Below are 13,986 nucleotides of genomic sequence, written 5' to 3' on the forward strand. Positions count from 1 at the left end.
GAAAAAAAAATAGATAAATTGGACTTCATCAAAATTAACTTTTGTGATTTAGAGGACACTATCAAGAAAGTAAATAGGGGCGCCTGGATGGCTCAGTCACTTAAGCAGTTGCCTTTGGCTCAGGTTATGATCCCAGGGTCCTGGGATTGAGCCCCGCATTGGGCTCTCTGCTCAGCAAGGGAGCCTGCTTCTCCCTCTCTCTCTGCCTGCCTCTCTGCCTACTTGTGATCTCTCTCTGTCAAATAAATAAATAAAATCTTAAAAAAAAAACCCATAAAATAAATTAATAAAAATGGACAAAGGATCTAAAGAGATTTTTTCCAAAGAAGCTATAGAAGTGGCTGATAAAAACATGAAAGATGTTCAATGTTATTATTCATCAGGGAAGTGCAAATCAAAACCACAAGAGAAATAACAAATTTTTTAAAAACAACACAAAATATCACTTCAATAACAACTGAGCATATGAAAAAATTAGAACTCTTATACATTGTTGGTAGGAACATAAAAGGGTACAACTGCTTTAAAAGTAGTCTGGCAATTCCCCAAAATGCTAAACATAGAGCTACTACATGACCCAGCAATTTCACTTCTAGGTATATACCTAAGAGAAATAAAAACACGTCCACACAAAAAACTTATACACAAATATTCATAGCAGTATTACTCATAATAGCCCCAACATGAAAACAACCCAAATGTCTATCAACTGATGAATACATAAACAAAATGTGGTATGCCCATACAATGAGGTATTATTCAGCAAAAAAGGAATGAAGGTATTGATAAATGCTGCAACATGGATGAACTTTGAAAACACTATGACAAGTGAAAGAAACCAGACTCACAAAAACCATGGGTTATATGACTTCATTTATAAAGAATGCCATTTATAAAGAATAAGCAAATTGATAGAGCCTGAAAACAGCTAAGTGATTATCAGGGGCAGAATGTGGGGACAAGGGAAATGACTGCTACAGGGATTCTTTTTGGGGTAATTAAACGTCCTGAAATTAGTGAGGATGAATGCAAAAAACTCTGTGAATACAGTAAAAATTGCTGAATTGTACACTTTAAAACAGTGAATTTTGTGGCATGTAAATCACATCACAATAAAACTGGTATAATATAATGTATTATATAAGCATGTATTATGTATATTATTACAAAAACGTTAGCATATGCAGCTCACACTATAAATGAGGAAATAAAACACATGTAAGCAGTTTGAAGAATAATAAAGTGTACACAAACATACATCCTAGCTTAAGAAACAGTTACTACTACATTAATAACCCTCTGTAAGTTCCCACCCATACTATTCTCTTCTTCTCCCAGAGGTAACCACTATCTTAAATGTTCTATTACTACTAACTGCCTTATATTACTTTATTATTTTTATTTAAAAATTTTAAAAAACATTTTATATATTTATTTGACAGAGAGTGAGAGAGATCACAGCAGTGCGATCAGCAGGCTGAGGGAGAGAGAGAAGCAGGCTCCAAGCAAGGAGCCCGATGCAGGGCTTGATCCCAGGATTGTGGGAATCATGAACCAAGCTGAAGGCAGATCCCCAATGACTGAGCCACCCAGGTGCCCCTCTTTACAACTTAAGGAAAATAAGATTTATTTATTATAAAGAAAATACATTTGTTATTACATTGTATGAATATATATCAATGTGCATTAACTTCCTCAACTATGGACATTTTACATTGTTTCCATTTTTTTTCCCATTTTTTATCTTATGAATAATGCTGCTATGACCATTCTGGTATATATCTCCTGGTACACATATACAAAAATTTCTGCAATTTTTTTGGCCAGAAATAAAGCTGCATGTTGAACTTGCTAGATAATGTCAAGCTTTTGTCCTAAGTGACCTCAGTCTTTTTACCCCCATAGGCAGTGCATAAAGTGCCCTACCTTTGAAAAAATTATATAGAAGTGAAATCGAGTGAAGTAACTATGACTGAGAGGTGGGAGAGTAGGAACAAAGTTAAAATAATATATTAAGTGTAAAAGAAGTTCTTGTGAGGCTGTGCTCTTCCATCTTAAATTTCCCACCTTTGCTTAGTGAGAGTGAAGGACTAACCATGTGAATAGAGGAATGGACTATTCATTTGTCTCCACTTTTGTGGTGGTGGTGTTTACCCTTACCTTCTAAATTTGCACAGTAAGACTTTTGTTGTAAGAATTAAGAAATAAAATGTTGAGAAGATTAAGGAAAAGACCTGAGAGCAAAGCAGTCACTCTGAAGCTGTCAAAATGTCCCACAATGACAGACTGAACATTGTTTTGATTTTAAAAGACTTCCACCTTTAGGGGTGCCTGGGTGGCTCAGTCATTAAGCATCTGCCTTCGGCTTAGGTCATGATGCCAGGGTCCTGGGATCAAGTCCCACATTGGGCTCCTTGCGAGGCAGGAAGCCTGCTTTTCCCTCTTCTGCTCTCCCTGCTTATGTTCCCTCTCTGGCTATGTCTCCTCTATCAAATAAAAAAAAAATCTTAAAAAAAAAATAAAAGACTTCCATCTTTAGGCACAATTTACCTTTTGACACTGGTACCATCAGAGGTAATTGTCTATGTCTCAAATAGGTCCTTTGATGTGTTGTCCACAGGAGATGTGATTTCCTATCAGTTCCCAAGCTATAGGTGATCCCAGAGGACACTGAAATAAAGGCAAGTTCATCAATTACATGTAACTTTAGGATATCTTCTGCAGGCTGTACTTAAGTTGTATTATGAATTTATCAACACTTTATTTTTATTTTTTTTAAGATTTTATTTATTTATTAGAGAGAGAGAGAGCACAAGGAGGCAGAGGCAGAGAGAGAAGCAGGCTCACCACTGAGCAAGGAGCCCAATGTGGGACTCGATCCCATGACCCAGGGATCATGACCTGAGCCAAAGGCAGCAGCTTAACCAACTGAGCCACCCAGGCACCCTCAACACTTTATTTTTTAAAAGACTTTATTTATTTATTTGAGAAAGAGAGAAAAAGAGCATGAGAGGGGAGAAGGTCAGATGGAGAAGCAGACTCCCCACGGAGCAGGGAACCAAATATGGGACTCAATCCTGGGACTCTGGGATCATGATTTGAGGCGAAGGCAGTCGCTTGACCAACTCAGCCACCCAGGTGTCCTATCAACACTTTCTTGATGGTACATGACTCACTAGTGTTCTTTTTGTGGTGGTGTTGACCACTCTTTACAAAAGAGTTAAGACTGGGGCACCTGGGTGGCTCAGTGGGTTAAGCCTCTGCCTTCGGCTCAGGTCATGATCTCAGGGTCCTGGGATCGAGCCCCGCATCGGGCTCTCTGCTCATCAGGGAGCCTGCTTCCCTTTCTCTCTGCCTGCCTCTCTGCCTACTTGTGATCTTTCTCTCTGGCAAATTAAAAAAAAAAAAAAAATCTTTAAAAAAAAAATTAAAAAGAGTTAAGACTAAGCGGTACCTGGCCTGCACAGTCAGTAGAGCATGTGGCCCTTGATCTCAGGGTCATGAGTTCAAGCCCCACATTGTGGGTAGAGATTACTTAAAATAAAATGAAAAAAAAAATATTTTGGGCACCTGGCTGACTCAGTTCATAAAGCATCTGACTCCTGATCTCAGGGTTGCAAGTTCAAGCCCCACATTGGCTGTGGAGCCTGCTTTATAAAAAGGGGGGTGTAAGACTGAGCATTCAGTGATAATGACCTTACTTATTTAAAATGAAATCAATTTGGGGGTGCCTGCGTGGCTCGGTCGTTAAGCGTCTGTCTTCAGCTCAGGTCACGATCCCAGGGTCTTAGGATCGAGCCCCACATCATGCTCCCTGCTCAGCAGGAAGCCTGCTTTTCCCTCTCCCACTCCCTCTACTTGCGTCCCCTCTCTCACTGTGTTTTTCTCTGTCAAATAAATAAATAAAATCCTTTAAAAATAAAATGAAATGAAATCAATTCTTCTGATTATAGAATTGATATTCATCCTCTTGGGGCATTTTTTAATGTCTACTCATCCTGGAAGCCAGTGACCATCCCCTTTCTCTAAGAAAGAATCCTCTAACCCCCGCCTCCCCAATTCATTTATGAGGACTGACCCTTCAGTAACCAGTTTATAGTTTGTGATTCAGGACCCACAGTCACTGCTCATTGGACCAGGGTAAACAACTGACCCAAGCTGGGCCAATCAGATTCTCTTTCTCAAATGGTTGGAAATGGGACTGAGAGAGTTAAATTAGACTCTTTGGATGGCCAGAATTATTATATAAGCTTGGAAGTTCTGGTATGGCCATGTTCTTCTCTATACCCTGAATAACTGGAGAGATAACTGAAGAAATCCTGCCTGTAAAGTCGCCTCACACTTTGGTCAACACTCTTTTTCTGGATTATAGTACCCAGTCTCTTAGCTCTAAAACTGTTGCTCCATGGTCAACTAATCTTCAACAAAGCAGGAAAGAATATCCAATAGAAAAAAGACAGTCTCTTCAACAAATAGTGTTGGGCAAACTGGACAGCAACATGCAGAAGAATGAAACTGGACTACTTTCTTACACCATAAAAATGAAGTCAAAATGGGGCGCCTTGGTGGCTCAGTGGGTTAAAGCCTCTGCCTTCGGCTCAGATCATGATCTCAGGGTCCTGGGATTGAGTCCTGCATCGGGCTCTCTGGTCAGCAGGGAGCCTGCTTCCTCCTCTCTCTCTGCCTGCCTCTCTGCCTACTTGTGATCTTTCTCTGTCAAATAAATAAATAAAATCTTTAAAAAAAAAGTCAAAATGGATAAAAACCTAAATGTGAGACAGGAAACCATTAAAATCCTAGAAGAGAACACAGGCAGCAAACTTTTTGACATTAGCCATAGCAACCTTTTTTAAAAAGATTTATTTATTTATTTGAGAGAGAGAGAGAGAGACGGAGAGCACAAGCAGTGGGAGAGGCAGAGGGAGAGGGAGAAGCAGACTCTCTGCTGAGCCGGGAGCCCATATTCGGCTCCTTAATCCTTAATCCCAGGACCTGAAGATCATGACCCAAACTGAAGGCAGACGTTTAACCATCTGAGCTACCCAGGCACCCCCGTAGCAACTTCTTATTAGTCCTTCCGGGGCTATGTTTGTTTTCCTAATGCTCTCCCTATTTTCCTCTCCTTCTTCCATCAACTGTCCCTGAAACATTCAGAGTAACCGTTGTAAGACAACCCAGGTCATAGCATTTCCTGCCTAAAATTCCCTAATGGCTTTCCTTTACATTTAAAATAAAACCTGGGGGCGCCTGGGTGGCTCAGTGGGTTAAAGCCTCTGCCTTCAGCTCGGGTCATGGTCTCAAGGTTCTGGGATAGAGCCCCGCATCGGGCTCTCTGCTCATTAAGGAGCCTGCTTCCCCCTCTCTCTGCCTGCCTCTTTGCCTACTTGTGCTCTTTCTCTCTCTGTCAAATAAATAAATAAAATCTTTAAAAAAAACAAAAAAATAAAATAAAATCTAGGGTGCCTGGGTGGCTCAGTCAGTGAAGCATCTGACTCTTGATTTTGGCTCAGGTCATGATCTCAGTGTCGTGAGATCAAGTCCCATGTCAGTCTCCAAGGTGGGTATGAAGTCTGCTTAAGATTCTCTCTCCCGGGGCGCCTGGGTGGCTCAGTGGATTAAGCTGTTGCCTTCAGTTCAGGTCATGATCTCAGGGTCCTGGGATCAAGTCCCGCATTGGGCTCTCTGCTCAGCGGGGAGCCTGCTTCCCTTCCTCTCTCTCTGCCTGCCTCTCTGTCTACTATGATCTCTCTCTGTCAAATAAAATCTTAAAAAAAAAAAAAAAAGATTCTCTCTCCCTCTCTCCTTCTGCCCCTCCCACACTGCTCATGTGTTCTCTCAGTAAAGAAATAAATAATCAAATCAAATCACATCCAAACTCCTTACCATGGCTGACAAAGCTCTCCATGATCTGACCTCCTTCTTATTTCTCAGATCCACACCTTGAACATCTCTTCTTCTAGCAAACTATACTCATGTACACCAGCTTCCTATATGCTCCCCCAAGCATTAATTTCCTTGCCCTTTTACAAGAATGCTCTTTCTCTTGTTCTTTACATGGCTATTTCCATTGCATCCTTCAGTCTCTCAGCATCTTTTCATTTGCCAAGAGGACTTTGTTTGACCTTCATAACTAAAGTGAGCACTTCCTCAGTTACACTCTGTCATGTTGCCCTGTTTATTTCCCTTGTAACACTATATTTTTATTTGTATTTGTTTATTGTCTGTCTTCTCCCACTAAAATAGAACAACTTTGAAGGCAGAAAATTGGTTAATTTTGTTTACCTCTATTTACCAGTGTGCAAACAGTTCTTGGAACATAGAAGGCTCCTAATAGACATATGTTGAGTAAATAAATAGATGAATGAATCAACAAATCAAAAGAGAGAATGACACTGAGTGGCTGAGATGAGTCGAGAAGTCCTGAAGCTTCCTGTCCATGATTCTAGTCTTTTTCGAGGCCTGTCTCTGTTCCTGTTCTTAGGTTCTATAGGAAAGTACTATGTACTGTATAACAAATACCCCCTTTATGCAGAAGTTAGCTTGACTTGTCAACTGAAGAAGCTTATTTACAAGCTTACTTTGAACAAATAGAGAAATGTAATAGAGAAATTCTATCGCTGGAAAAGAATATTACCATTTGCTGATCTACTTTCCAGACATTTTAACTTCAGTTGGACCATTCATATTCCATTCTATAATGTTTCATTTTTAAAAAACATAATAAGTGGAGAACATCTTTCCAATGATATAACTTTAAATGGACCTATATGGATTTTTATAGCACACCTATTTTATTTTTAAAAAATGTTTTATTTATTCATTTGAGACAGAGAGATACAGAGAGTGAGCATGAGCAGGGGCAGAAGTAGAGGAAGAGGGACTTCCCCCTGAGCCAAGAGCCCAATGTGGGCCTCAATCTCAGGGCCTAGAGATCATGACTTGAGCTGAAGCCAGATGTTTAACCATCTGAGCCATGCAGGTACCCAGCATACCTATTTTAAAGAAACTAAATAGGGGTGCCTGGGTGGCTCAGTGGGTTAAAGCCTCTGCCTTCAGCTTGGGTCATGACCTCAGAGTCTTGGGATCGAGCCCTGAGTCAGGCTCTCTGCTCAGTGGTGAGCCTGCTTCCCTCTTTCTCTCTCTGCCTGCCTCTCTGCCTACTTGTGATCTGTCAAATAAATAAAAAGAAATTTTTAAAAATAAAATAAAAAAATAAAGAAACTAAAGAATCACCTAAAAGTGGATATCTTTTCACATGTTAGACAGAAGTCCTGATGCTAGGTGTGCCTGGGTGGCTCAGTTGTTAAGCGTCTGCCTTTGGCTCAGGTCGTGATCCTAGGGTCCAGGGATTGAGTCCCACACTGGGCTCCCCCCTTGCGAGGGAGACTGCTTCTCCCTCTCCCACTCCCTCTGCTTGTAATCCCTCTCTCTGTCAAATAAATATAATCTTAAAAAAAAAAAAAAAGCTGTAAGGCTAGATAGAACAGAATGAAAGCAATCAAGGAAACTATTTTGTCTTAAAGTAAATCTCACATTTAAGGTAGCTTTTGCAAGTTTGCTAAATTATCCGATCTTCCCAGCCTCCTATCTTAGAGAAGTAACATGAAGGAAAAGGAGAGGTGATTGCATTACAGGCCTTGTCCTCGGGACCTGAAGCCATTTGTAAAAACTGAACTATAGCAGAACAGATCCTGTAGTTCCTTACTGTCTGAGCCCAGAGAAGACTGTCCTCATTTCTCACCATTCCAAAATATACCATCAAAGCTGTGTGGTACTGTGGAGCAACTGAAAAGTACTAAAACAGAAGTTAAAAAAAAAAAAACCTCCACTAAAGACAGGAAGGTTTAGAATACCAGAAAAGAAAACCCAGGAGAGACAGTAGTGGAGGCATGATTAAAGGAACATCCAAATCCAACAAAGTGGCCAGATTTAATCTCTCTGGGAAAAGGACTGGAGAGTAGATGTAAGTAAGGAGGGCTTATCAATTGTTTTGAACTCAATGGAATGAAAGACTAAAAGAATTCCCTTGAAGTGATATTCAGAATTGTGGTACACTGGGGCAAAGGTAGCGTGAGGGAGAACAAAAAATAACCCTTTAATAGTGATAGGTGCAGGGTGCCTGGGTAGCTCAGTGGGTTAAGCCTCTGCCTTCAGCTGAGGTCATGATCTCAGGGTCCTGGGATTGAGCCCTGCATTGGGCTCTCTGCTCAGTGGGGAACCTGCTTCCTCTCTCTCTCTCTCTCTCTGCCTGCCTCTCTGCCTACTTGTGATCTCTGTCTGTCAAATAAATAAATAAAATCTTTAAAAAAATAGTGATAGGTGCATAAAGTCAGCTTGATGACACCAGCAATTAAAATTATACAGCGAGCTCCTCTACCTCTGATTAAATTTGGGGAGAATGAACTGTAAATCATGGCTATAATCAAGAGTCTAAGAATAAGAAAGACACGGATTCACATTTTTCTGTCATGGACAAGTTACTTAACCACTTTCCTTAGCTTCTTTATCTATAAAATAGGGATGAAATGCTAACTTCATATGGTTATGATGAGTATCAATTAAGATAATGCCTATAAAAAGCTAAGCATGGGGATGCCTGGGTGGCTCAGTGGTTAGGTGTCTGCCTTCGGCTCAGGTCATGATCCCAGGGTCCTGGGATTGAGCCCCGCATCAGGATCCCTGCTCGGTAGGAAGCATGCTTCTTCCTCTCCCACTACCCCTGCTTGTGTTCCCCCTCTCTCGCTGTATCTCTCTCTATCAAATAAATAAATAAAATCTTAAAAAAAAAAAAAAAAAGCTAAGCACGATGGTGGGGATTTAGTACAGGCTCCAAATTAGGCAAATGTTATATTTATCGTGTCCACTGAACTAGTGTCTGGCCAACTGATAAGTCTACATTGTATTTTTATGTATAAGGTATTGAGTTATATTATATTATATATGATTTTTCTTGTGTGTTGGTGAATATGAGTCAGTTCTCTATAGTGTTTATACATCATGTGCCTCCTCACTAGTCCATAAACTCTTTTGAGGACATCTTTGTACACAGAGTGCTTAACACAGTGCCTGGTACCTGCAGATGTATAATAATTTTTCAGCAGATGCATTACTATGACATCAGATTGTAGAAGAAATTGTTTTCCTTTCTGGAATTGCTTTTAATACTTTTACAGTTTTATATTAACTCCCCTCTATATCTAAGAACACAGTGAAGTGAAAGCCATAGTGGTGTCACTGACTAGAGCAGCAGAGAGGAGGAATAAGAAAATTTCAAAAATCAAGTGGAAAATCTGCTCAAAGGAATGCCAGTAGCATTTCAGTAGTGCACAGGAAATGATGCTGCAAAAATATTCCCCTCTTTTAAAAATTAATGGATTAAGTACACCTGTGTGGCAAAATATAGAAATAGGGTTTTAACTATTTCCCACTGAATATGGACTAGAATTCAAGTCTTCCCACTGTATAAGGACTTACCTTTAGCAGGCCCCCAAAAGAGTCAAGTCCCTGAAAGGGGGGCTGCAGTGAGGCTACTGAGTTAAAGGTCTGGGAGCAGGAAGGGACAAATTATGAAGAGACCTTTAAAGAATATTTTTACAGTGACCAAGAGAACCCAGGAGGAGCCAGTCTTATGTAAGAGGATAGAAGCAAATGAGATGTAAGTATTGAGAAAGAAACTTGGAGCAGAGAAAAAGGAAGACTTTGGAAAAAAGTGCAGGCTCTGTAATTGCAGCATCAGTTGTATGAATGCTCAGAAAAGATGACAGAATTCCTGGAATTTGGATCTTACTAAATTTGACATGTATTACTGTGTACTCATTTTGTGTAGTTGCTACAGGAAGAAAAATAGAACCCTTGCTCGTAGGCGGTGAATAATTAAGAGGGGAAATGAGAAGAGCACATCCTTTACCATAAGGTAAATATACTAAGAGTCAATCAGAGAAGAACAAAGCAAAATAAGAGTGTCAAGGAAGACTCACATTCACTTGAAGGACCAGATAAAGCTTAATGGAGGGGGCACTGCTGGAGTCTGGCAGGGATTGTGGCAGGTGGAGATAGAGTGTTCCACAGGGAAGGCTGTTTAAATGGAGTCAGGGGTGTGCAAGGAGCAGGGTGGTCTCAGACAGTAGCAGGTAGGCATGCTGATAAGAGAAAGCAATTTGTGGGAATTTAAGTGAAAGGAGACATATTTTGCAAGACCTTGCATATATGTCAGAGGAGTTTTATTCATTCTTCAGATAATTGACAGTGATTACAAATTTTGAGCACAAAAGCAATAGAGTCAGAGCTGCAGGAGAGCTTTACAAAGATTGATCTGGCATTAGTCAGTTAGAGAGACTGGCAGAAAGGAGGAATGTAAGGATATTACTATGGTTCAGGCAAGTGGCCTTGAACTAGGAAGGATGGTGACGGGAGATGGAGAAGTGGGATGGATCACAGACACTGAGGAAGGAGCATGAAAAGACTTGCGAACTAGTGAAATATGGAATGGAGTCAAGAGGGTGACAGGATTAAAGAAGACCTAGTGATGTGGTACCTGTATGCCAGGGAGGCAGGCAATACAATACAAAATAAATAAACTTATTTCACTCTCCCCAAAAACAACCAGGGGAAAGAAAGAAGGGACTATGTGTGTTACATATAAACTTACAGTTCTTGCTTCCTCCAGAGATCTCACTCTAATTCTTTTCTGACTGTTCTGGTGTCCTCTGGTCCTCTAAAATCCTCTTGTCTTCCTGACTCATTAAGAGAGGAATTAATACAGTTCTGTTTAGCTCTTAAGATATTAACTCTTTGTAGATCAGAGCTTGAAGGCTATGCTTTTTCTCTATGTGTATTATAGCTGAAGAAAGTGCAGCTACAAGATTCCTTAACCTGTTTCTCAACTAAAACCAAAGCTGAAAACATTTATTTGATTTGAGATTAATACAATTTGTTGGTATTGGGAAAATGATCTTTTTTTTTTTTAAAGATTTATTTATTTATTTATTTGACAGAGATCACAAGTAGGCAGAGAGGCAGGCAGAGAGAGAGGAGGAAGCAGGCTCCCCGCAGAGCAGAGAGCCTGATGCAGGACTCCATCCCAGGACCCTGGGACCACGACCTGAGCCAAAGGCAGAGGCGTTAACCCACTGAGCCACCCAGGCGCCCCGGGAAAATGATCTTTAAATCTCTTCCTAAAGGGCAACAACAGTGGAAGCCCTGAGATCTTTCTGAAGAAAACAAACCCCACTTCATTGGTAGAATCAAAGTGCCTGCTCAAGCCACATGTGCCAGAAAGTAAAGGAATGTCTATCTCCCAATGCACAGTGACCATAGTTTCCAAACCAAACATTGGACTGTAATTATGCAACACAACTTTATATTTGAAAATTAGATGTTCTTAAAAATTCTGCATGGGTGGTTACTGCATTCATACCATATATTAAGTGACAGAAGGTCTCAAATATCATATACAGTCAGTGTGTGCACTGGGAAACTCATTCTGGTCAGTGCCATCAAGTGCAGAGATGCCCAAGAGGGTGAACACATGTGTAACGGGCTCTGGTGACTTCCCCTCTATCCTATGAAATAATTAAAATAAAATAAAAATGAGGGAGACAAATAGGAAGTATAGAAATTACCTAGAACACATAAATTTCCCAGTGAAAATAAGAAAATCAATATAGTATTTTCCCAGGTTTAAGTGACAAAGGGCTTTTCTGTGTCTAAAATTGCTTCTTGCTCAAGTTATTTCACAAGAAATCTTAGGTCTTCTCACCTTTTCTGGATGATCTAACCAGAGATAGTACTAGGCAAAATTTTGAAGTGTTTGAAATATGTTCGGAGATCTTGTCTATCTTTTCTGTATCTCTGATTTTTGTTAATTTTTTTTAAAGATTTTATCCATTTATTTGACAGACAGAGAGCACAAGTAGGCAGAGAGGCAGGCAGAGAGAGAAGTGGAAGCAGGTTCCCCGCTGAACAGAGAGCCTGATGCTGGGCTCAATCCCAGGACTCTGGGATCATGACCCGAGCCGAAGGCAGAGGCTTTAACCCACTGAGCCACCCAGGAGCCCCTGATTTTTGTTAATTTTTTAAACATTTAGTCCTGCCCCTTTCAGGCAACCAGTTACCTGCCGCTTCTCTCCTTGATATCCTCATTACATCTTAGAGTAAATTTAAACCATTTGATATTTTTTTCACTAGGCTTAAATGTACTTCATTTTTTATTTTTAAAAAAGATTTTATTTATTTAAGAAAGGTTGGGAGTAGGGGCGCCTGGGTGGCTCAGTGGGTTAAAGCTTCTGCCTTTGGCTCAGGTCATGATCCCAGGGTCCTGGGATGGAGCCCAGCATCAGGCTCTCTGCTCAGCAGGGAGCCTGCTTCCTCCTCTTTCTCTGCCAGCCTCTCTGCCTACTTGTGATCTCTGTCTGTCAAATAAATAAATAAAATCTTAAAAAAAAAAAAAGACACTTATTTAAAGAAAAGAAGGAAAGAAAGAAAGAAAGGAAGGAAGAAAGGTGGGGATGAGGGGCAGAGGGACCAGCAGACTCCTCCCTGAGCAGGAAGCCTAAAGCAGTCCTGATGGTCCAGGACCCTGAGGTCATGACCTGAACCAAAGGCAGCCACTTAACTGACTCAGCCACCCAGGCACCCTGGCTTAATGAACTTCTAAATGTGGAATGTAAGGCCTTGTTCCATGTTAAAGGAATCTCAGTCACCACAAAGGTGTTGGGAGTTATAATAACATTTTTCTGATTAGAAAAGTAATACATGTTGATGGCAGACTTGAACAGAAAAATAAAAAGAAAAAAATGAGATGGACTAATAATCATTTAACATAGAGATAGCTACTGGAATCATTTTGGTTTACATAAAAGTATACATAATATTTAAAATAAATAAAAAATAATATTAAAATTAAAGACAGGATCATTTATTTATCTTGTTTAATATTAAAAAATTCAAATTATAATAAAATACACGTAACATAAAATTTAGTATCTTTTTTTTTAAAGATTTTATTTATTTATTTGACAGAGAGAGATCACAAGTAGGCAGAGCGGCAGGCAGAGAGAGGAGGAAGCAGGCATCCTGCTGAGCAGAGAGCCTGATGTGGGGCTCAATCCCAGGACCCTGGGATCATGGCCTGAGCCAAAGGCAGAGACTTAACCCACTGAGCCACCCAGCTGCCCCAAAATTTACTATCTTAACCATTTTTAAGTGTACAGTTCAGTAGTATTAAGTATTATTTAAAAACAATACTTAACTGGGTATATTTTAAAGATCTTACTGGCTTTTTTTCAACAAGTCACAAATCAGGCCACATCCAATCTTTTTTTTTTTTTTTAATTTATTTATTTTCAGAAAAACAGTATTCATTATTTTTTCACCACACCCAGTGCTCCATGCAATCCGTGCCCTCTATAATACCCTCCACCTGGTACCCCAACCTCCCACCCCACCACCACTTCAAACCCCTCACATTGCTTTTCAGAGTCCATAGTCTCTCATGATTCAAAAAATATGGAACGCTTCACGAATTTGCATGTCATCCTTGCGCAGGGGCCATGCTAATCTTCTCTGTATCGTTCCAATTTTAGTATATGTGCTGCCGAAGCGAGCACTTTTTTTTTTTTTTTTTTTTAAAGTAGCTTCCACACATAGCATGGAGTCCAATGTAGGGCTTGAATTCCTGACCCTGAGATCAAAACTTGAGCCGAGATCAAGAGTCAGACATTTAACTGACTGAGCTGCCCAAACACCCCAGGCTGCAACCCACCTAAAAGACAGAAGGGAGCTTCAAGAAGCTGTGTGAAAGACTTATAAGCTGGAGAAAGAGGAACAAGGAAGTTATACTAGACAAAAAAAAGCTGATTGATTATTGTAAGGTCATTTTCCTACTGGGGATATTAGGGGTCTACCAGGCAGATCAACAAGGTAGTGCTAATTAGGAGATTCCTGACTGTTTTAAGATTGCATTTCATTGAAAGCCAAAACTGTAAT

General features: G+C 40.2%; 1 non-coding gene across 1 annotated transcript; it reads right to left on the minus strand.

The window, feature by feature from the left end:
- Window positions 1–13,500: 13,500 nt before the first annotated feature.
- LOC131837375 (U6 spliceosomal RNA) lies at window positions 13,501–13,607 on the minus strand. The gene has a single exon (XR_009355989.1). It is a non-coding gene; the product is annotated as a U6 spliceosomal RNA (small nuclear RNA).
- Between the last annotated feature and the right edge of the window lie 379 nt (window positions 13,608–13,986).

The sequence above is a fragment of the Mustela lutreola genome, chromosome 7, assembly GCF_030435805.1.
Source record: "Mustela lutreola isolate mMusLut2 chromosome 7, mMusLut2.pri, whole genome shotgun sequence".
Classification (NCBI taxonomy): domain Eukaryota; kingdom Metazoa; phylum Chordata; class Mammalia; order Carnivora; family Mustelidae; genus Mustela; species Mustela lutreola.